The 24,239-nt window shown below is 37.8% G+C and overlaps 1 long non-coding RNA gene across 1 annotated transcript; it reads left to right on the forward strand.

Moving 5' to 3' along the window:
* Positions 1–3,702: 3,702 nt before the first annotated feature.
* Positions 3,703–17,202, forward strand: LOC145511496 (uncharacterized). The gene is made up of 2 exons (XR_014057899.1): positions 3,703–3,986; positions 14,695–17,202. It is a non-coding gene; the product is annotated as an uncharacterized LOC145511496 (long non-coding RNA).
* Positions 17,203–24,239: the final 7,037 nt, after the last annotated feature.

Here is a 24,239-nt window from a genome sequence, read left to right on the forward strand (position 1 = left end):
GAGAAGTATAAATATCAACCCTTCTTATACTATCAGAAGGGAAGAATATAAAATAGAATGAATATATATATAACTGAATCACTTTGCTGTGGAGCAGAAGTTAACACAACTTTGTACCTCAACTATATTTCAATAAGAATAAAAAAACACACAAAAAGATATTCTTTTAGCATAGTATTTATAACTAAAAAGAATACACAACATTTCTAAAGTAAGCAAATAGCACAAACTTATAATATATTTGGGTATTAAAAGTAACTCATTAGCTAACAGGGTAATTAATTCTATATATCAGTGACATTGTTTAACTTCAGTAAGTTCACTGAATACAAAATTTCTTTAGAGTTGAAGGCCCATAGCAAGGTGCTGATTAGTGAGTGATTAGATTTAAGAGCCACATCTCAGCACTGAGAAAAAAGAATGGCAATCGGCACATGGTCATATAGCATTTTCTTTTATTTTTTCAGTTTTTTAGCTAATTCACAAAAAATTCCAAGAAAATTTAGATCTCTGAAATTTACTCCAACAGTAGATGATATTGTTGCTGATTCATCCTATAGCTTTCTCCTTACCTACCAATGGAGAATTAGTACTGCATCTATATTCATATCTATATGAATTCTTCTAAAGGTCAGTAAAGTGAAAGTGAAGTCGCTCGGTCATGTCCAACTCTTCACGACCCCATGGACTGCAGTCTACCAGGCTCCTCTGTCCATGGGATTTTCTAGGCAAGAGTACTGGAGTGGGGTGCCATTGCCTTCTCCAAAGGTCAGTAAGAAAGTTGACTAAAAAAAGTAATTTCAACTATTTCATATAAAAGTCAAAGTTGTGTGTGTGTGTGTGTGTGTGTGTGTGTGTGTATGTCAGTCGCTCAGTCGTGTCTGACTCTGCAACCCCGTGGACTGTAGCCCACCAGGCTCCTCTGTCCAGGGGATTCTCCAGGCAATAGTACTGGAGTGGGTTGCCATAGATTATCTTCATTTTAAGATGACCTTGAGGAATGACCTGATATTGTAAACACTTTTGCTTCATTTTCTGTACTTCCTGGCGGCCCGTAACACTTGGATGTGATAGAAATGAAGTTACCCTCTCAGAGCCTCTTCCCTTTCTCCTTTATCAGTGGCATCCCTGACATTTAGCTGATCAAAAACTATCTAAAATAAGGACCAAATTGCAAATTCTCTTTTTTGACAGCTGTGGTCATGTGAAAGAGATGTAGAAGATAAAAGTGGTATGTACAATTTCTGGGATGTGTATTTGTTGGAGGAGTTTTCTCTCTCTCCTTTCTTACCTGGTTGAGAGCCTGGTTAGGACGCAGACATAATGGCTGAAAGTGCTTCAATCAGTTGGTGTATAGGGCTGAAACTATATTTTAGTGAAGACAACAAAATAAAGATTTTTCTGCAAAGAAGTTTTAAAATAATATATGTAGGGAAACTAGGGCCACTCATGCTCGTATCGGTATAATCATTTTAAAGCTTTTTCTTTTTCTAATAGAGTTTTGGGTACTTCATGCAGAATGGTGGCCGGCATCCCACCAATACTCTTAAGGTAAAATGTCTCAGTTTTCAATAAGCTTTACTTATAGACATATAGTATCGAGGTGGATTTCCTTTCCTTTTGGTCTCAAATATAAGTAGTGTCTTAGCCAATTTGGGAAGCTACTATAGAATATTATAGACAGGGTGACTTAAACTGCAAACAGTTATATCTCACAGTTTTGAGGTTTGAAAAATCCAAAATCAAGGTGCTAGCAGATCCAGTGTCTAGTGAGAACACACATCTTGGTTTGTAGATGGTCATCTTCATGGCAGAGGGCAGAAGGAGAGATAAGGTTTTCTGATCTCTTGTCATAAAAGCACTAATCCCATTTAGTTCAGTTCAGTTACTCAGTGATGTCTGACCCTTTGCAATCCCATGGACTGCAGCACTCCAGGCCTCCCTGACCATCACCAACTCCTGGAGTTTACCCAAACTCATGTCCATTGAGTCGGTGATGTCATCCAACCATCTCATCCTCTGTCGTCCCCTTCTCCTCCCGCCCTCAATCTTTCCCAGAATCAGGGTCTTTTCCAATGAGTCAGCTCTTCACATCAGGTGGCCAAAGTATTGGAGTTTCAGCTTCAGCATCAGTCCTTCCAATGAATATTAGGACTGATTTCCTTTAGAATTGACTGGTTTGACCTCCTTGCAGTCTGAGGGACTCTCAAGAGTCTCCTCCAACACCACAGCTCAAAGCATCAATTCATGACGGCTCCATTTTCATGACTTCATTACTTTTCAAAGTCCCCATTTTCTAATATCATCACATTAAAAGTTTAGGATTTCAACATATGAACTATGAATTTTGGGGGGGGTGGGGTACAGACATTCAGTCCATAACACATGAAAGCTTAAGGCTACAATTTTCTGAAGAAAACCCAATGTGTAAGATTAAGAACAAACAAAAATAGAATGTCTGATTCTGCAGGAAATAAGATTATGTAATGGAGCAAAATAGAACCATAAAAAACTGATTAATATCCTGAATGAGATTAGAAAAGATCCTGACTACCTATGAAGAGAATTTCATAAAAAGCAACAGGCAGGAAATCTTGAAAAGATCTTTAGAATTTAAAAACAGTTAGCAAGAAATCTTCCAGAATAAGAGCCAATGGTCATGGAAAGTATGAAAGGAAAGATAAAATATTTAAGGTTTAATTTGAGGCATCAAATATTCAAATAACTTTACAAATAGAGAAAAGAGTTAAAAAAGGGAAATAATGATTAAATTGATTAAATAGAAAACTGTTCTAAAGAGAAGAGATTTTAATTGAAGGAATACATTAAAATTGGAAAGGATGATAAGGAATAGACTCATATCTGACAAACAGTAGCAAAACCTTAGGATGCCAAGAGAGGGGAGATACGGGCAAGGACAGCACAGTGACAGAAAGAGTGACGCAGACATCACGCCGCTTCTCAGTGAGAACTTCCGTGACATCTGAAATTTCACTTACTGTACAAACTAGATTTCTATAGATTGTTGGTTCATTTTTTAAAAAATTAATTTATTTATTTTAACTGGGGGCGAGTTACTTTACAGTATTGTCGTGGTTTTGCCATACATTGATATGAATCAGCTATGGGTGTACATGTGTTCCCCATCCTGAACCCCCCTCCCACCTCCCTCCCCATCCCATCCCTCAGGGTCATCCCAGTGCACTAGCCCTGAGCACCCTGTCTCATGCATCGAACCTGGACTGGGGATCTGTTTCACATATGGTAATATACATGTTTCAATGCTATTCTCTCAAGTCACCCCAAGATTGCTAGTTCTTAATTTTTTAAAATATTTTTCATAGATTTGCTTTAGTTGAGGTAGTAGGCACTTTTCAAAAGGCTGCTGTTGTATCGGTACAAGACTATCATATATATTTAACAGAAAATCTACTTGGGTATTAGAATTTGTTTTTATATCAATTTTTATTTGATTAAGATGGTAGAACTGCAATGAATTATGTGGAACATGAACTTTACCAGAAAGTACAGAATATTGATGTCAGCTAAAAAGACTATGGAAGAGTTTTGCTTTGTATCTGGTGAAGGTCCCGAAGCTGCTGTAGAACAGCAGGCTGATAGTCAAGAAGAAGAGCTCTGAGTGAAGCAGAGGAGAGAGGATAACGTGGGGTTCCAGGAGATAAAACGGAAGCTGCGTCTTTCACTCACCACTTCCAGCCTCCAAGACGAGGGCGCCTGCACCATCTGTAGCACTTTGCCTCAGTCGCGCATGCCAACCCTTCCCAACCTGCTGCGGGTTGAAGACAGGCAATTCAGTGAAATCTGGAGGCATTTAACCCAGCTGCTTCCCAACGCCCCAGCGTGAGGCAGCTGACCTGAGCCAACAAGGCGAACTTCAGTAGTCTCTGATGCCCCACAGTGACCTTCAGGGAAACGGTTCTGCTTCGCTCCGCCTTCCAACGCTCAGCTAACCTGAGAGCATCCAGGTAAGGAGATTTGGATGGTAGTTCAACTTAACTAGGTTGAACCAGTAACCAAAACAAAATCTCTGGACTCCATACAGTTGTGGTACTAGGTTTAACAAATTCAGCCTAATAGAGGAAGTGAGGCTTCGGTTGCGACAGTGGTAATACACCCTTGACTGTGGGACGCAACACACTGGCAGGATGTACGCCCGTGGGCGCACACGGCATTAAGGATCTCCAGATTCCTTCTGAGGTCTGAAGACAAAGCATCGTTGCTGTTGTTAGGCCACTACATTTTGGGATCTCAGTTCCTCAAATAAGAATTGAACCTGGGCCGAGGCAGTGAAAGCTTGGAATCCTCACCTCTAGGTAACCAGGGAACTCTCGAGAAGGATTTATTTTTATAGGTTGAGTTTATTTATATCCATCTTTTTTATTCTCAACTTGTGGTCTTTTTTTATCAACCAATCTGTCACTTCTTTTAATTTATTTTTGTTTTGTTAAGGACAACAGCTATAACTAGAGAAGGATAGACTAAAATTCTGACTGAAATCTGACTTGTAAAATATTTTTGAGAAAATTGCTTTAATATGTGTTCACGATCCTCTAATTTCTGGAAATCACTGCAAGCTCACCCATAAAGGACAAGGCCAAGGACACATGCTTTATATCAAACTACTCACGGTAAAGTCCTGCTGATATGGAAGGGCAAGAGGCTTTTGTTTCTCCTAAGTTGCTGCCAGTCAAAGGCTACTGTTATTTAACCTTGAAACCAAGTACCGTGGGGATCAAATAAAGGCCTTTGTGCCAATAATCAGGACAGTTTTGGAAATTTGGGATGCTAATTACCAGAGCTGAACTATTGTTAATGGCATGTAAACATTTTTTTTAACTGTTGCGGTACTACTTTATATATTTTTGTGAACTGGAAGTCATTCAGTTGTGTCTGACTCTTTGTAGCCCCCCATGGACTGTAGCCCACCAGGCTCCTCTGTCCATGGGATTCTCCAGCCAAGAATACTGGAGTGGGTTGCCGTTTCCCAAACCAGAATCAAGCCCAGGTCTCTCACATTGCAGGCAGATTCGTTACCGTCTGAGCCACTGGGGAAGCCCATACATACATAAGCTTATCTATAACCATATTTTAAAATCTCTCTTTTACTTAGAAGATTTCAAATAAAATTTGGTAACTGGTTTATTGAGCATTTTGAACTTGATAGGGCACAAATATGAAAATCAATTGGCATATTCCAAGACTATAATCATCCAAACACCATAGGGGGTAGAGTGAGTTATATGCAAAAGAAGTAGACATGATCCCAGTCCCAGAGGAAAAAAGCTTCATAGGGAAAATAAGGCATGAGTTGAAACAGTTGTATATAGTCATTATGATCACCATTTAAAAATGTACTCTTTTAACCTAATAAAGGAATAAATTCCAACATTTTATGGAGAAAATATGTCTATGTTTAAGAACTTGCTTAATATTATATTTTACCGATAGAGACCTAACATATTATTTACAAATGATTATTACTTATTAATAGGAGCACACAGTTTTCAAACTAAAAAGAAATTGAGCTTTAAAGAAGTCGTTGGTATAAATTCATACAGCTAGTCAGTGCAAGAGTCAAGAGACAAATCCAGTGGCTCTGACACTCAGATTGGCATGATTTCCATTAAATCATCTGCAAAATGATTTCAAACTATACAGTTATACAGCTTTATTTACATAAACTCTATATGCATATCCCAAATATGTAAACCCAGAGACACAGAAACTGGATTGATGGTGCCAGGGGCTGGAGGGGACCTGGGAAATGGAGAGGGACTTTATAATGAGGACAGTTTGTTGGCATTTTTTTGGAGATATGAAGAAGATGCTCTGGATCTAGATAGTGGTGTTGGTTGAAAATTGAATGTACTAAGTGACACTGAATTGTTCACATTCAAGTGGTTAATTGTATGTTATGTGAAAGACTTAGAAAGTGAGAACACACCTAACAAAATGAGAATGTACATTGGTACAGATATTCTAGAAAACAGTTGGGAGATTTCTCAAAAAATTAAAAATTGAACTACTATATGATCAAGCATTCCACTTCTGGGCATATAAACAATGAAAACAAACTAGGTTTCTTAAAGAGATGATATAACGGCACTGCCACGTTTAGAGCAGCATTATTCACAACACACAAGAGAAGACTCTACACATGGACATCACCAGATGGTCAACACCGAAATCAGATTGATTATATTCTTTTCAGCCAAAGATGGAGAAGCTCTATACAGTCAGCAAACACAAGACTGGGAGCTGACTGTGGCTCAGATCATGAACTCCTTACTGCCAAATTCAGACTGAAACTGAAGAAAGTAGGGAAAACCACTAGACCTTTCATGTATGACTTAAATCAAATCCCTTACAATTATACAGTGAAAGCAACAGATTCAAGGGATTAGATCAGATAGACAGAGTGCCTGAAGAACTATGGATGGAGGTTCATAACATTGTACAAGAGGCAGTGATCAAGACCATCACCCAAAAAAAGAAATGCAAAAAGGCAAAATGGTTGTCTGAGGAGGCCTTACAAATAGCTGGGAAAAGAAGAGCAGCTCAAGGCAAAGGAGAAAAGGAAAGATATACTTATCTGAATGCAGATCCCAAAGAATAGCAAGGAGAGATAAGAAAGCCTTCCTCAGTGATCAGTGCAAAGAAATAGAGGAAAACAATAGAATGGGAAAGACTAGATATCTCTTCAAGAAAATTAGAGATAACAAGGGAACATTTCATGCAAAGATGGGCTCAATAAAGGACAAAAATAGTAGGGACCTAACAGAAGCAAAAGATATTAAGAAGAGGTGGCAAAAATACACAGAAGACCTGTACAAAAAAGATCTTCACAACCCAGATAATCACGATGGTGTGATCACTCACCTAGGGCCAGACATCCTGGAAAGTGAAATCAAGTGGGCCTTAGAAAGCATCACTATGAACAAAGCTAGTGGAGGTGATGGAATTCCAGTTGAGCTATTTCAAATGCTCAAAGATGACGCTGGGAAAGTGCTTTACTCAATATGCCAGAAAATTTGGAAAATTCAGCAGTGGCCACAGGACTGGAAAAGGTCAGTTTTCATTCCAATCCCAAAGAAAGGCAATACCAAAGAATGCTTAAACTACCGCACAATTGCACTCATCTCACACGCTAGTAAAGTAATGCTCAAAATTCTCCAAGCCAGGCTTCAGCAATATGTGAACTGTGAACTTCCAGATGTTCAAGCTGGTTTTAGAAAAGGCAGAGGAATCAGAGATCAAATTGCCAATATCCACTGGATCATCGAAAAAGCAAGAGAGTTCCAGAAAAACATCTATTTCTGCTTTCTTTTGACTATGCCAAACTCTTTGACTATGTGGATCACAATAAACTGTGGAAAATTCTGAAAGAGATGGGAATACCAGACCACCTGACCTTCCTCCTGAGAAATCTGTATGCAGATCAAGAAGCAACAGTTAGAACTGGACATGGAACAACAGATTGGTTCCAAATTGGAAAAGGGGTATGTCAAGGCTGTATATTGTCACCCTGCTTATTTAACTTATATGCAGAGTACATCATGAGAAACGCTGGGCTGGAAGAAACACAAGCTGGAATCAAGATTGCCGGGAGAAATATCAATAACCTCAGATATGCAGATGACACCACCCTTATGTCAGAAAGTGAAGAAGAACTAAAGAACTTCTTGATGCAAGTGAAAGAGGAAAGTGAAAAAGTCGGCTTAACACTCCACATTCAGAGAACTAAGGTCATGGCATCTGGTCCAATCACATCATGGCAAATATATGGAGAAACAATGGAATAAGTGACAGACTTTATTTTTTGGGGCTCCCAAATCACTGCAGATTGTGACTGCAGCCATGAAATTAAAAGATGCTTTCTTCTTGGAAAAAATTTATGATCAACCTAGACAGCATATTAAAAAGCAGAGACATTACTTTGCCAACAAAGGTATATCTAGTCAAGGCTATGGTTTTTCCAGTAGTCATGTATGGATGTGAGAGTTGGACTATAAAGAAAGCTGAGCTCTGAAGAATTGATGCTTTTGAGCTGTGGTGTTGGAGAAGACTCCTGAGAGTCTCTTGGACTGCAAGGAGATCCAACCAGTCCATCCTAAAGGAGATCAATCCTGAATATTCATTGGAAGGACTGAAGCTGAAGCTGAAACTCCAATACTTTGGCCACCTGATGTGAAGAACTGACTCACTGGAAAAAACCCTGATGCTGGGAAAGATTGAAGACAGGAGAAGGGGACGACAGAGGATGAGATGGTTGGATGGCATCACTGACTCAATGGACATGAGTTTGAGTAAGCTCAGGGAGTTGGTGATGGACAGGGAGGCCTGGTGTGCTGACGTCCATGGAGTCGCAAAGAGTTGGCCATGACTGGGCAATGGAACTGAACTGAACTATTCACAACAGCCAAGATATGGAAATAATCTAAGTGTCCATTGATGAATGAATGGACAAAGACAATATAAATAGCAGGAAAGGTAAACAGTAATATTCCATCCTGTCTAGGTACTTAGTCTCTCAGTTGTGTCTGACCCTTTGCAACCTTATGGACTGTAGCCTGCCAGGCTCCTCTGCCCCTGGGATTTCACAGATAAGAATACTGGAATGGGTTGCCATTTCCTCCTCCAGGGGATCTTTCCAACCCAGAGATCAAACCTGCATCTTCTGCATCTCTTGCATTAGCAGGTGGATTCTTTACCACTGAGCCACCTGGGAAGCCCAGGAAATAGTTCTAACCAAGAAATCAGGAATCATATTAATCTCCACCCCTGGCACTGGGAAGAAGAGAAACCTCATTATGAACAATAGCGATCCTTTCATCGCTATCATCCAGGGGGATTTAAAGCTAATGAAACCATAGGCAAAAAATCTTTGGTCAGAGAGAAATCCTTCTTAACTTGGAACATTGTTCATGACATAAATCTCTAAATCACCAGTCCTTCAGCTATGAGTAATCACAAAGAAGTCAATACAGGATTTGAAAGTTAACAAAAAAAGTGAAAGACGAAGGTAACAGGTAGACAGATAGATGGATGCTGAATAGTAGATATCTATGCTGCCAAGGAGAAGATAAAAACTGTGTCCAATCATTTTTGGAACATTTAAAATACACATTTAATGAAACAATTGAAGCAAGATCAAACGCATAATTATAAAAACTCAGGAAAGAAAGGTACAAGAAGATAAAAGGTGAGCTGAAATAGCTCAGGTTATAAGAGTGAAAGGGAATACAATTGACCCTTGAACAACTCAGTACGGGTGGGAGTTAGGAGGGAGCGTGGTTAGGGGTGCAGATCTTCTGAGTAGTTGAAAATCTGCATATAATTTACAGTTGACTCTGTGGACCCACGTGACCTCCATGTCTGCAGTGCAGATTCAACTAACCGCAGATGTTGTATTATTGTAGTATTTACTACCGAAAAAAAGACTGCATATAAATGAAATCACATGGTTCAAATCCCTGTTGTTCAAGGGTCAAACACATATCCCGCTCTTTCTATTGGTCAGTCTAGAGATGGGATTTTCCTATGAGTGCTGTGGGCAGTCACTGTTTTGCCTATAGGAGGTGCAGGGCAGAGGCTGCCATGAACTTTGCTTTTCCACTGATTTCTTAAGGGATGCGGCTTCAGTCAGGTCTGAAAATCATTCTAGACATCTGTATTCTGGGCCTTATTTAAACTCTTTTAGTAACCTCATATTTATTTTAGGCATACATCAGGTGCAATGAGGACTTTAATGTCTCTGACAAGTCATCACATAGAGAGAAATATAAATATGTCACTGAGATTCACACAATTATGGAGACATTTTGGAGTGAAAGGTATAATTTGTTTCCTGGCTTTTTGAAAAGTTTTGACTAAAATATTTGCCTTTTACAGGCAACCGTGTGGGCACAAGTTACTTTAGAATGAGGTTTGAGAACATTTTCAGTCTGTCTATAGGGTATAAAATTGGAAGACACAGTGGTACTTCCTTTGCTGGGTATTTGAAACATGGATGTTTATTGTATTTTTTACTTACCCAAATCTTTGTAGCAAAGAAGCACTCTCAGATGTTTTGAACAGGGCCAAATTTCTGTGAAAATTCTAGGTACGTGAAAAGCATTCAAAAAAGCTAGATCGTTTTCATAAATTGATATTATAGTAAGTGTATTCTAGGATAAGATATTCCTACAAAGGTTAATGTTTCTCTGTTCCAGCATATTTTTAATATTTATTGAAGAACAAGAGAAAATATCTTTAACACTTATTCCATTCATTATTAGAAAAAGAAAAAGCTATCTTATCAAACAGAAATGATCTGAAACAAACAAAAACTGACTATAATAGCATTAATCAACAGAGATAAAGCCTCAGAAAAACATTATTCTCCTTTATATTAGAAAGATAAAAGAATTAACAAGGCCTGTAGCCTCTTAAAGTCTAATTTCCTTTCCTTTTCTCTCTTTCACACTTGCTGTGCTTTTCTCTGTAGAAAGATTGAAAAAATAATGCAGAAGAGCAATTTGCTAGCTTGGAAGAATTAAATTGATAGGTTCTAATATCTTAAGAAATAATGCAGCACATCCTTTCAAATCCTGTGACAAGTTTGCTTTGAACTCAACTGTATTTTTGTCCTTCGCCATGGTTTTTTCAGCATTTCCCACTGGGAGAAATGCTGTTTTATTAGTAACACGTACCTTGAATATAAGCACGGAGAATAAACATAAACATAAACATAAATTCAGTAATTGTCCTGTACCAAGTGAGGACAGACCGGGAGCTGACTGTGGCTCGGACATTGAACTCCTCATTGCCAAATTCAGATTTAAACTGAAGGAAGTAGGGAAAACCACTAGACCATTCAGTTCAGTTCAGTCGCTCAGTCGTGTTTGACTCTTTGCGACCCCATGAACCGCAGCACGCCAGGCCTCCCTGTCCATCACCAACTCCCTGAGTCCACCCAAACCCATGTCCATCAAGTTGGTGATGCCATCCAGCCATCTCATCCTCTGTCGTCCCTTTCTCTCCCTGCCCTTAATCTTTCCCGGCATCAAGACTGGTCAGGTATGACCTATATCAAATCCCTTACCAAAATTCAGTACTAAACAAAAAATTCAGTTCTGAATTAAATCTCAGTGATAGAGTTTTGGGTAAAGTAGGAAAAAAAAGCTTAATTACAGGGCACCAAGCAAGGAGTCTAGGGAGGTTAATGCTTAAAAGATCAGAACTACATGAAGGCTTAAAGGGAAAAGTTTATAAAGACTAGGTGAGCAAGGGTATTTGTCGGATTTGTGATCAAGTAATGGATGTTTCCTCTGATTGGTTGATGGTGAGCCATTTGGGAGTCAGCATCAGCGACCTTTTTACATTTTCATATTGTTCATGGGGTTCTCAAGGCAAGAATGAGAAACCTCAGTGCAGCTCAAGAAGTAACAGAACCAGACGTGGACAAAGGACTGGTTCAAAATTGGGGAAGGAGTACGTCAAGACTCTATATTGTCACCCTGCTTATTTAACTTATATGCAGAGTACATCATGTGAAATGCAAGGGCTGGATGAAGCTCAAGCTGGAATCAAGATTACCAGGAGAGATATCAATAACCTCATATATGCAGATGACACCACTCTAGTGGCAGAAAGCAAAGAGGAACTGAAGAGTTTCTTGATGAAGGTAAAAGAGGAGAGTGGAGAAGCTGGCTTAAAACTCAACATTCAAAAAGGTAAAATTATGGCAACTGTCTCAACACTTCATTGCAAACAGATGGGGAAAAAATGGAAACAGTGACAGAATTTATTTTCTTGGGTTCCAAAATCACTGCAGATGGTGATTGCAGCCATGAAACTAAAAGACACTTGCTCCTTGGAAGAAAAGCGATGACCAACCTAGACAGTATATTAAATAGCAGAGGCACTGCTTTGCCAACAAAAGTCCATATAGTCAAAGATACGGTTTTTCCAGTTGTCATGTATGGATGTGAGAGTTGGACCATAAAAAAAAAAGCTGAGTGCCAAAGAATTGATGATTTCAAACTGTCGTGCTGGAGAAGACTCTTGAGAGTCCCTTGGACAGCAAGGAGATAAAAATGGTCGATCCTAAAGGAAATCAACTCTGAATATTCATTTGAAGGATGGATGCTGAAGCTGAAGCTCAAACCTTTGGCCACTTGATGTGAAGAACCGACTCACTGGAAACGCCGTTGATGCTGGGAAAGATTGAGGAAAGGAGCAGAAAGGGGTGACAAAGGACGAGATGGTTGGATGGCATCCTCAACACAATAGGCATGTATTTAAGCAAAGTCTGGAGGTTGGTGATGGACAGCGAAGCCTGGCGTGCTGCAGTCCATGAGGTCACCAAGGATCGGACACGACTGAGCGACTGAACAACAACAATTAGCAACCTTCTGGTTCCAGCTGGTCTGGGGTCTACATCCATATGGGAAGCACACAATTAACTTCTTCCATGTGGGAGTTTCAATATCTGCAAAAGAGCTCAAAGAACAGGGCTCAGGGTATATTCTGTACTCTTTGAAGAGGAACAAAAAGCCCTTGACTTTGATGGCTTAAGTATTATTTTGCTTTGCTTGAATGTTTTCCCTTCTTTCTACTTTTTCTCCCTTCTTGATTAAATTTATTCTTTGACTAAAGGTTTTCTACAAGCAGAATGCAGTTGCAGGGTCTGTTCTGGCCTCATAGGGTCCTGCTCTGTTAAAGTATTAATAGAAATGGATGATGTTTTGACCTCCATCCTAGAAACTCTTACGTGGATATTTTCTCTTCATGACTCTCGACATCTCAGGGAAGACAATAAGCACACAAATGAGCATAATGAAGAGAGGATACTTTTATTTTTTAATCTAAATAAAGTTTGGGAAGATATGAATGTCGCCTAGCGAACAAAATAAAACTAAGCACTTGAAATCCAAATGGCTACGTTCATTCCTGACTTTTTACTTTTTAATTCTGTGACCTTGAAAAAATGATATAATTCTTCTGGTACCTGGTTTCATCATATATCAGATGAGGACACTCCATAAAATAATTTCCTTAGAGACCTTTAGCATTTCTCTGATGTCAGAATTGTCTTACAATATTTAGAAGACTAATCATCAAGGAGACAGCTCATCACACACTAAGTCTTCATATAATTCTGACTCATGTGTATTCAGGCTCCAAAATTGTGAAAGCATGGAAGAAAAGTGGAATTCCAGAACTATGAAATCACAAGTTTGTTGAGCTAATACAGAATTCATAGGTAAAAAGAAAAGCATGTCTTGCAAAGTTTGATTCAATGCTATTAATATTTCCTTTGGAAATGAATATTCACTATCTGCCGACAGTATAAATCACTCATTCCTCTGGGGTCTCCTGCCCCTCAGAGTATTGCACTTTACCTAGTTAGTACATGAAAGTCTCTTCTGTTAGACCGTGTTCCTCTCTAAATAAGGAACATTAGTCTTTATTTTCTCAGCATCTAGCAAAATACCTGACACTTTGTAAGCTGGTGGTAATGTCTTTCAATCATACTGAAAGCTCAAATTTTACTGAATCTAATGTTCAATAGAAAGCTTTTTTAAAGCAGCATTCTTTACACACACCACACACACACTTACAAAGGCACAGAAATTCTAGTAAAGTATTAACATTCAAAGATTTGAATAATTAGTTAGCAGTTTGTTGAAAATTAGTGGTGAATATTTTGTACAATTGTTACTAGGAAAATTTATATATGCACACACATATGTATATACTTACACAGAACTTTTGGAGAAGGAAATGGCAACCCATTCCAGTATTCTTACCTGGAGAATCTCCATGGACAGAGGAGCCTGGCGGGCTACAGTCCATGGTGTTGCAAGAGTTGGACACGACTTAGCGACTGAACCACCACCACCACCACACAGAGCTTTATTTGGTTATTTATATTTCATTTTCTGAAACCCATGAAGGTCAAGGAAAACTGATGATCTCTTAAAAATTATTGGGCTAAATTATAATTTATTAAAATTAAAACTCCCCTGATTCCTCCAATAGTTATCACATTCCATTTGCTTTGAATTTTTTTTTAACACAGTACGTGCTGTGTGGGCTTCCCTGATGGCTCAGCAATAAAGAATCTGCTTGCAATGTGGAGATGCAGGAGATGTAGTTTTGATCCCTGGGTCAGCAAGATCCTCTGGAGTAGGAAATGGCAACCCATGCGAATATTCATGCCTGGAAAATCCCATGGACAGAGGAGCCTGGTGGGCTAGTGACTAAAACAAAACAATAAAAGACAATGAGGATTTCTGTTGGTTTATTATTCTTGTAATTCAACAGTCTTTCTCACATTGATAGTCTAAGCAAGAAATTCCAGACGGAAAATTGACTCTAAAAATTCTGTTTACATTCATTGTTTGTGTTTCTTATTTGGTAATTTTCATAATTTGCAGTAGATATAGGAGAGAGGTGTAACTACTTTGTTTTGTAATCCTCCTCCAAATATTGCTTTTCTTCATTAAATTTAGGTAAAAAGTTAGAAGTCTGAAAAATTTTTTAGAAGTATTACTCTGTGGGAGGAACATCATTAAAATATCAAATAAAGTCTATACAGATCATTACCTGAGAAGCTGGAAAGTCTACGTTTGAGGAGGTTTTTAAAAGTAATTGCACAACTGATATATTACTTATAATTTTCTGCAGGAGTAAGCTCTGAAGCCATGATCCAAAACAGACAAGGCCTTAATACCAAGACTTCTTTCTTTGGAGAGGATCACCTTGAAACCCTGACTCAGTGATCTCAGAAGGTGAGCGAGAATGGCGAACCAAGAAGTAAGATAAATAAGTGAGGCAAGACCGAAGAGTCACTTAAAGGTCAAAAGAAGATGGATTCAGATACATTATCCTTTGAAAAGTGATCTCTGTTCATGCATAAATGCCAGCATTTGAAAGTCATTATCAGGAACCTTGAAAGGGGAAAGGCTCTTCTTTGGCCCTTTCTGAGCAAGAAGTTTCCATGGTAAAGTATGAATTCAAACGTGAAACCTGGAGCGCATGCAACCTGTAAGTTTTAGGTTCCCGTGTTATTCCTAGGACTCCTAAGAGTCTTCTCCAGCACCATAATTCAAAAACATCAATTGAAAACTGATGAATGTTCTCTTAAAGTACAAACAAATGATGACAAATTCACATGTGCATCCATTGCTCTGTCTCTGCTTTGGGATACTATTTTCCACTCTGTGCTCTAACTCATGATTTACTAAGTGTTCCCTGGAAAATGGGATCTATATGCTAATATGTTAAAGATATACTAAATAATATATAGTCCATTCGGACTATAAGTCATTTATAGCATCTGTGGCATCATATATTCAATTTCTGTGAAACATCATAAGGAAGAGATAAATCCATATTCCAACACAGAATTTGTGAGTAGCATATAAATACATTTAAATGTTATTTATGAAAATTATTCATAGTGCATCTTATAAGGAATTAATGAGACATTTTTAATTTTGAAAATTTAATTACTTGTGCTTTCAACAAACACAAAAGGCTTAAATTGTCAAAAATGAGAAAAGCAACTTTTTTCAACTGACATAAAAAATGTACACTCTTCATTTATCTCTAGTGCTGAAACTGTGTATAGTAATTTTTTTTCCTAGAATAATTTTTTTGAAAAGTAATCATTTGTTTTGAAGTGTGTCAGGGAAGAGAAAGAAATGTATATGTCTAACGATAAGTCCACTTTTAATGATATTTTTGCTTATGTAGGAAATATGGAATTAAAACAGCATTGTTATAAAACAGTCAGGAAAGACAAGAGCTAAATATTGCAAACTTACAGTAAATTTGTCATAGGACAAGGCCATAAGTATAATCTGTACTTAAAGGAATCGTATCACAGGCATTTCATGCTTGTTTTTTTGTGGTTTTACTAGAAAAGTTTTCCAGTGATAACAAGGAAAACTAGAAATAATAAAAGCAAAAACAAAGAACTCATTGGCAAGTGAAGGAAAAGTTTTTGAAATTCACATAGAGGTTTCTAACATGAACGAACCATGAATCTGAGACTAAGAATATTGGAAGAGGAGGGCATATAGAGAATAATATAATAAATTTATTTTAACAATTTTGAGTCAAAGGATCAATATTTCCATGAAAAATTGTGAGTAGGCATTTGGAAATTTGAGAACTGTCCACATGGACAAAGTCCTATATGTTTAGGAGACAGAAGAAGATCTTTGAGAGAAGTCCAGAAATACACTGAGGGATAGAGGGATGAGCTTAACTACCTAAGTCGAAATGTAGAGACAGGAAGACGCACAGAAAATTGATCGATATCAGTCAGAGCAATTAGAGGATTGGTACATAAACATAGCATGGTAAGTTTAGGAGTGATTCAAGGAAGGAACAATCAATATCAAATGCTTAGAAGTAAAAAATAATGAAGAAATATAATGTCAAGTGTTTAATGAATGAAGCTAAAATAAATTTGATAAGAAAGCACAGAACTGTTGGCTGCATGTATAGGCAGATTTAATTCATAATGCAAGTATTTAAGGAGAGAATGACAACTGAGGTAACATTTGGAAATTCTTTCCTTTAACAAAAGTGCAAGAAAAGAGATAAGGAAGCAAGGTTTTGAAAACTTCTGATTGATTTTGGGAGACTTGTTGAGTTTCTTCCATGCTTCTTTATGTTTTAAACATCATAAGGACTTGGAAATGTTTAGGTAAGGAGAGTAAAATTCTTGGAGAGAAAAGTTGATGTCATCCTACTCCCGAAGATATACGAAATACAAAACAGAGAAGACATCAGCCAAGTATAACACATAGGGAATGACAAGGCATATGTCAAAATAAATGAATTTAGCTCCATAGTAAAACCAAGAGGAATTAGAAAATGAATGGATTCATGAAGAATTTAAAGAAAAAGCAGAAACTGACCATTTGCTTTCTTTGTTGAAGTTGGACTATTTCAGACTGCAGAGTCCACAGTGACACTGAGGGTGTTTGAAGAATGAAGAGCTGCACAGTTCTTATTGCTCACGGGAATTCATTTCTATTTTCTATAAAGGTCATATATTCCTTGAAACATTAGTAAATACCGTCTTACATTTTGGGAAGTGATTCATCAGAGTATAAAAAAAGAATTTTTGTGAAAAAGATAATTACATCTGGCCTAAATAAAACAGGGTGATATACACAATATATATATCTCATTACCTTTTCTTCACCATTTAATTGTGAATGATGACCAAAGTCCTGTAAATTGTAAAAGTCTAAGATTTAACAATCTATATGTGTGTCAGTTAGATGTTCTCAAATCTTTCACAACTGGGGGAACCTCTTTTATTTAACAGCTATAACAAATAATCTTATCTCAATATCTGAGGCTTCTTGGCAGACTTAACGTTCTACAGGTCTACACAACTCACACAAGATTTCTTGCTAATTTTTTTTATACCTTCACTCATTATTTTACATACAAGTGGATGAACTACTTCATAATACACGCTAGAGAGTGATTGAAAATTGGCTACTAGGTTTGAATTATTTTCCCATGTTCTGTGACGATCCCTCCTACCATGAACAGTTCACCCTTCCCCAGAAGACTGTCCAGGACAGTCGCATTTGGTTGAAGAGAATATGCTGAGGGATGCTGAGCTGAAGGGGCAAGTGAAGTCTGAAATGCAGCCCAGAGCTGCAACTCTCAGCCCAAGGGTTACTCTCATCTGATAGAAAGGCACCTATTCTTATTTATACACACATATTGTTCAGTCATCCAGTTGTGTCCTACTCTCTGTGACCCCCTGACCTGCAGTATGCTAAGCTTCCTTTTGAGCATTCTTTGGCATTGCCTTTCTTTGGGATTAGAATGAAAACAGAACTTTTCCAGTCCCGTGACCACTGTTGAGTTTTCCAAAGCTGCTGGCATATTGAGTGCAACACTTTCACAGCATCATCTTTTAGGATTTGAAACAGCTCAACTGGAATTCCATCACCTCCACTAGCTTTGTTCGTAGTGATGCTTCCTAAGACCCACTTGACTTCACATTCCAGGATGTCTGGTTCTAGGTGAGTGATCACACCGTAGTGATTATCTGGGTCATGAAGATCTTTTTTGTACAGCTCTTCTGTGTATTCTTGCCACCTCTTCTTAATATCTTCTGCTTATGTTATGTCCATACAATTTCTGTCCTTTATTGAGCCCATCTTTGCATGAAATGTTCCCTTGGTGTCTCTAATTTTCTCGAAAAGATCTCAATCTTTTGCATTCTACTGTTTTCCTCTATTTCTGTGCATTGATCACTGAGGAAGGCTTTCTTATCTCTCCTTGATATTCTTTGGAAATCTGCATTCGAACGGGTATTACTTTCCTTTTCTCCTTTGCCTTTTGCATCTTTTCTTTTCTCAGCTATTTGTAAGGCCTCTTCAGACAATCAACTTGCTTTTTTCCATTTCTTCTTTTTGGGAATAATATTGACACTGTCTCTTATACAATATCACAAACCTCTGTACATAGATCTTCAGGCACTCTCTGTTTCAGATCTAATCCCTTGAATCTATTGGTCACTTCCACTGTATAATCATAAGGGATTTGATTCAGGTCATACGTGAATGGTTTGCTGGTTTTTCCTACTTTCTTCAAATTCTCCAAACCAGGGTTCAACAGTACGTGAACCATGAACTTCCAAATGTTCAAGCTGGATTTAGAAAAGGCAGAGGAAGCAGAGATTAAATTGCCAACATCCAATGGATGATCAAAAATCATGAGAGTTCCAGAAAAACATCTACTTCTGTTTTACTGACTATGCCAAAACCTTCGACTGTATGGATCACAATCAACTGTAGAAAATTCTTAAAGAGATAAGAATACCAGGTCACCTGACTTGCCTCCTGAGAAATCTGTATGCAGGTCAAGAAGCAACAGTACAGAGTACATCGTGAGAAACAATGGGCTGAATTAAGCACAAGCTGGAATCAAGATTGCTGGGAGAAATATCAATAACCTCGGATATGCAGATGACACCACCCTTATGACAGAGAATGAAGAAGAACTAAAGAGCCTCTTGATGAAAGTGAGAGGAGAGTGAAAAAGTAGGCTTAAAACCCAACATTCGGAAAACTAAGATCATGGCATCAAGTCCCATCACTTCATGACAAATAGATGGAGAAACGATGGAAACAGTGACAGAATTTATTTTCTTGAGCTCCAAAATCACTGCAGATGGTGACTGCAGCCATGAAATTAAAAGATGCTTGCTGCTTGGAAGAAAAGTTATGACCATCCTAGATAGCTTATTAAAAAGCAGAGACATCACTTTGCCAACAAAGGCCCATCAAGTTAAATGTACAGTTTTTCCAGTGGTCATGTATGGATGTGAGAATTGGACTATAAGGAAAGCTGAGTGCCAAAGAATTGATGCTTTTGAACTGCGGTGTTGGAGAAGACTCTTGAGAGCCCCTTAGACTGCAAGGAGATCCAACCAGTCCATCCTAAAGGAGATAAGTCCTGAATATTCATTGGAAGGACTGATGCTGAAGCTAAAACTCCAATCCTTTGGCTACCTAATGGGAAGAGCTGACTCACTGGAAAAGACCCTGATGCTGGGAAAGATTGAAGGTGGGAGTAAAAGCGGATGACAGAGGATGAGATGGTTGGATGGCATCACTGACTCGATGGACATGAATCTGAGTAAACTCTGGGAGTTGGTGATGGACTGAGAGGCCTGGCGTGCTGCAGTCCATGGGGTCACAAAGAGTCGGACACGACTGAGTGACTGAACTGAACTGAAGCTTCCCTTTAATTCACTATCTCCCAGAGTTTGCTCACATTCATGTCCTTCTATACTTTCCTAGATTCAATTCTTCCCATCTCCTGCTGTCCCATTGCAAAGAACCTGGATTACAAATTCTACTGCTCTGATTTGTCTAGACATCTATCAACACTATATCCACTGGTTTCAACTTTTTATGTAAGCTCACAGTAAAGTGTTTTTTGAAGTAAGAGTTCTTTCTCTAATATGCTTTCTGTTTTCCTGCAATTTTTAACTATCTTTTTATTTGGACTTTAACTTTCTGCTTGTTTTGTTTTTGTCCTTCTAAGTAAGAAACAAAGTTAACATCTATGCCTAAACAATAACAACAACAAAAAACTCTTTAGGACCATGGAATAGTGAAAGAAGCTGAGTTTCCATAGATATGGGGGTCAATCTATACAGCATTATTGACACTGCTTGCTGGCATAGTCATTGACTATTTCAAAACAAGGAGTAGACTTAAATGGTACCAGTAAACAAGCAGGTAACAATTAATTCAAAGAAAAGAAAAACATAGATGGTACAAAATAATATATTTTATTTCCCTGTGTAAGGCAGAGCATTTTGCCCATGAAGAAAATAAGAACAAAAAACGAAAGACTGTTGATTGATATAGAGGATCCTTGAAAGTGAAAGTGAAAGTCGCTCAGCCCTGTTTAACTCTGCAACCCCATGGACTGCAGCACGCCAGGCCTCTCTGTCCATCACCAACTCCTGGAGTTTACTCAGACTCATATCCATTGAGTCGGTGATGCCATCCAACCATCTCATCCTCTGTCATCCTCTTCTTTTCCCACCTTCAGTCTTCCCCAGCATCAGGGTCTTTTCCAATGAGCCGGCTCTTCCCATTAGGTGGCCAAAAGATTGGAGTTTCAGCTTCAGCATCAGTCTTTCCAATGAATATTCAGGACTGATTTCCTTAGGATGGACTGGTTGTATCTCCTTGAAGTCCAATGGACTCTCAAGAGTCTTCTCCAACACCACAGTTCAAAAGCATCAAATGTTAGGTGCTCAGCTTTATTTATAGTACAACTCTCACATGCATACATAACTACTGGAAAAACCATAGCTTTGACTAGGTGGGCCTTTGTTGGCAAAGTAATGTCTCTGCTTTTTAATATGCTCTCTAGGTTGTTCATAGCTTTTCTTCCAAGGAGCAAGCATCTTTTAATTTCATGGCTGCAGTCACCATCTGCAGTGATTTTGGAGCCCCAAGAAAATAAAGTCAGCCACTATTTCCTCATCTATTTGCCATGAAGTGATGGGACCGGAGGACATGATCTTAGTTTTCTGAATGTTGCGATTTAAGCCAACTTTTTCACTCTCTTCTTTCACTTTCATCAAGAGGCTCTTTAGTTCTTCTTCACTTTTTGCCTTAAGGGTGGTGTCATCTGCATATCTGAGGTTATTGGTATTTCTCCCAGCAATCTTGATTCCAGCTTGTGCTTCCTCCAGCCCAGCATTTCTCATGATGTACTATGCATATAAGTTAAATAAGCAGAGTGACAATATACAGCCTTGACATAATCCTTTCTGAATTTGGAACCAGTCTGTTGTTCTATGTCCTGTTCTAACTGTTGCTTCTTGACCTGCATAAGAGCCATGTCAGGTGGTCTGGTATTCCCATCTCTTGAAGAATTTTCCACAGTTTGTTGTGATCCACACAGTCAATGGCTTTGGCATAGTCAATAAAATAGAAATAGATGTTTTTCTGGAACTCACTTGCTTTACAGTCCATGGGATTCTCCAGGCCAGAATCCTGGAGTGGGTAGCGTTTCCCTTCCCCATGGGATCTTCCCAACCCAGGGATTGAACCCAGGTCTCCTGCATTGCAGGCGGATTCTTTACCAGCTGAGTCACCAGGGAAGCTATAGCAGCCTTGGGAGTGAGTCTAAAGTTCAATTCAGCCTGGCCTCGGTCCAAAGGAAACTTTTCTAGCATAGTTTAAGAAGTCATAGGCAAGACATTTGATATTTCAGAGCTGCTCAAGACCATCAGCAATACAATAACATGGTGAACAAATTATTCATCATTAATTTTATGAAACAGTATCAGAGAATTGGCTGAACATTTTCACTTTGCTTATCTCTGTGGTAAAGAGTCATAAAATCTATCTTCTACCAGAGGTAAACACTTCAGGCTCTTGCAACAGAATACATGATAATTTATGATGGAAGTACTTTGTAATTGAGCAGACGTTGGTAGATGATTTTCTTTTCCCTTGGGGTAGTTCTAAGCCACATTTTGTGCCTAAATAGAGTTAACATTTTCTTTAGGAAACATTCCCATATATACTTTACTAGTGAACATTACCCCCCAAGAAAGAAAAATTCTATGAATTTGTATTAACCATTTCTGTGTGGGTGATTTTCTCCGAAATGGTGGAGTAGAGTTGTAGGTGTGGATATATTTAAATCCTGTTAAATTCTTTTAAATTTACAGTGGCTGTAATAAAGAAACAAATCAGATTTGTTTTTTTTAGTTGTTATAAAGCTGCATAGATAATTATGCTATCTAGTAGTTTGACTAGCGTGATGCTATTTTGGATGGTCATGTGCCTTTTAACAATGAAATAGATTGAGGTGTTTAAAATAACATAAGAAACTAGGCATATGTCTTTACATCAAATGAAGATAGATGGGGACTCTGATAAAATGATTATATCACCCAGCAAGAGCCAACAAGTCTGAAAATAGTGCTCTCAATACTTACAATATTTTAGGGTATTATCTGGAAAACGCCCAGCCCTAGCAACTCAATATGTTCTCCTTCTCACTAGGCAAATGTCGGGGTGAAAATACTAACTGCTTCTGGTTGTTGTCAGTTTTCTTTCATACTCACAGGTTGAATAAGATTGAAATCTAATTGAAAACCAAATCCCAGCATCATGAACTTGTCTCACCTGTACCCCTAAGATAACAATTAGAAATGGCGGAAACTTGAACCCTAGAGATTCTTCAGCTACACAAATTTGCATTCCATCTAAAAGCAAAAATAACGCACAACTGAGGTTATTAATGCTTTCCAGTAAGCTTTTATTCAACGTGAATACAGAGTCCCAAAACAGAAAAAAAGAAAAACAAAGCTTATTGTTGTAAGACAGAGTGCTTCAATGAATAGAGGTGAAAAATGAAAACCACAGAATGTATCTGTCCTCTGCTTGCACAATGTACACAGGGACACATCTTCTCTGTCCCAACAGAGGTGAAATATTAAGATAGTCATTTATATCACACAAGGGTGCAACTAAATATGGCTTAAATTTTAAGCTTCCCATGGTGCCCTGATAGAAACCCACAGCTGCTGAGGCAATAATCTGTAACAATCAGCTGACCGACTGATCTTATAATGGTAAGCTATCAGAATTCAATTTGGCCGTTGTGAAGCCTGTAATTTAAACAGAACACTGCTGGGATTTTCATAAATTGAAGTTACAAAATAAGTGCTAGAAGAATCTTGACTTTTTTCATTTGCACATTCAGATTTGGATTATTCTAATTTCTAAAATATAGACTTTTTATAATTTTTTTCTACCAACTACAGTAAGAAATCAATTTTTAATGGAACCTAGTCAAGATGACTCTTTGTTTTAAAAAGGTATATAGTTAAGGATTTCTAAGATCAGAATGGATTGCCAAAGTAATATTCTAGCTCTCTTGATGGTGATATTTAAAATTTTGATTTCTGTTTTCTGGGAAGATTTATGTACAATTGTTAAAATCAAAGGTTTGCAGAGGCTCTGTAATTCTCCTTTTCCCCTTTTTAATTGAAGTATAGTTGACTTACAATATCATATTAGTCTCAAGAATAAAACATAGAGAACACAATTTTATAGGCTTACACCATGTTATTTTTTATTTTAATTAATTCAATTTTTGATTGAAGGATAATTGCTTTACAGAATTTTGTTGTTTTCTGTCAAACCTCAACATGAGTCAGCCATAGGTGTACACATGTTTGGTATTGACTCTATTCATTGTGTTGTCCATTACATCCCTGTGACTTACTTATTTCATCTTTGATGAAGTTCTCACTGTGTTTCTCTATTCTGCCCCTAAGGTTAGTGATATTTGTATTTAGATATTAGTTTATACATATTTTTAATATGTCAGCATAATTGTGAATATATTTTTTTAAATTATAAAACTTTACAAAAATAACTAGAGCTATAAACAGAATGATGACTGACAGAAGATACACAAATGCCCAAATAAATATATAAAAATAAATGTATGAAAGTAAATAAATATGTGGAAATATATTTATTATATCAAATAAATATATAAAAAATTATAGCAACTAGTAACATAAAATACATATATAGTATAATGTGGTATCATTATTGCCTATCAATTTATCAATATTTTAAAAACATATTATGTAGCATTGCTAAAGTTAGTTAGACAAGTATTCTCATTTATGC

Source organism: Giraffa tippelskirchi, chromosome 6 (genome assembly GCF_054371585.1).
Source record: "Giraffa tippelskirchi isolate mGirTip1 chromosome 6, T2T-mGirTip1v1.2.pri, whole genome shotgun sequence".
Lineage (NCBI taxonomy): Eukaryota > Metazoa > Chordata > Mammalia > Artiodactyla > Giraffidae > Giraffa > Giraffa tippelskirchi.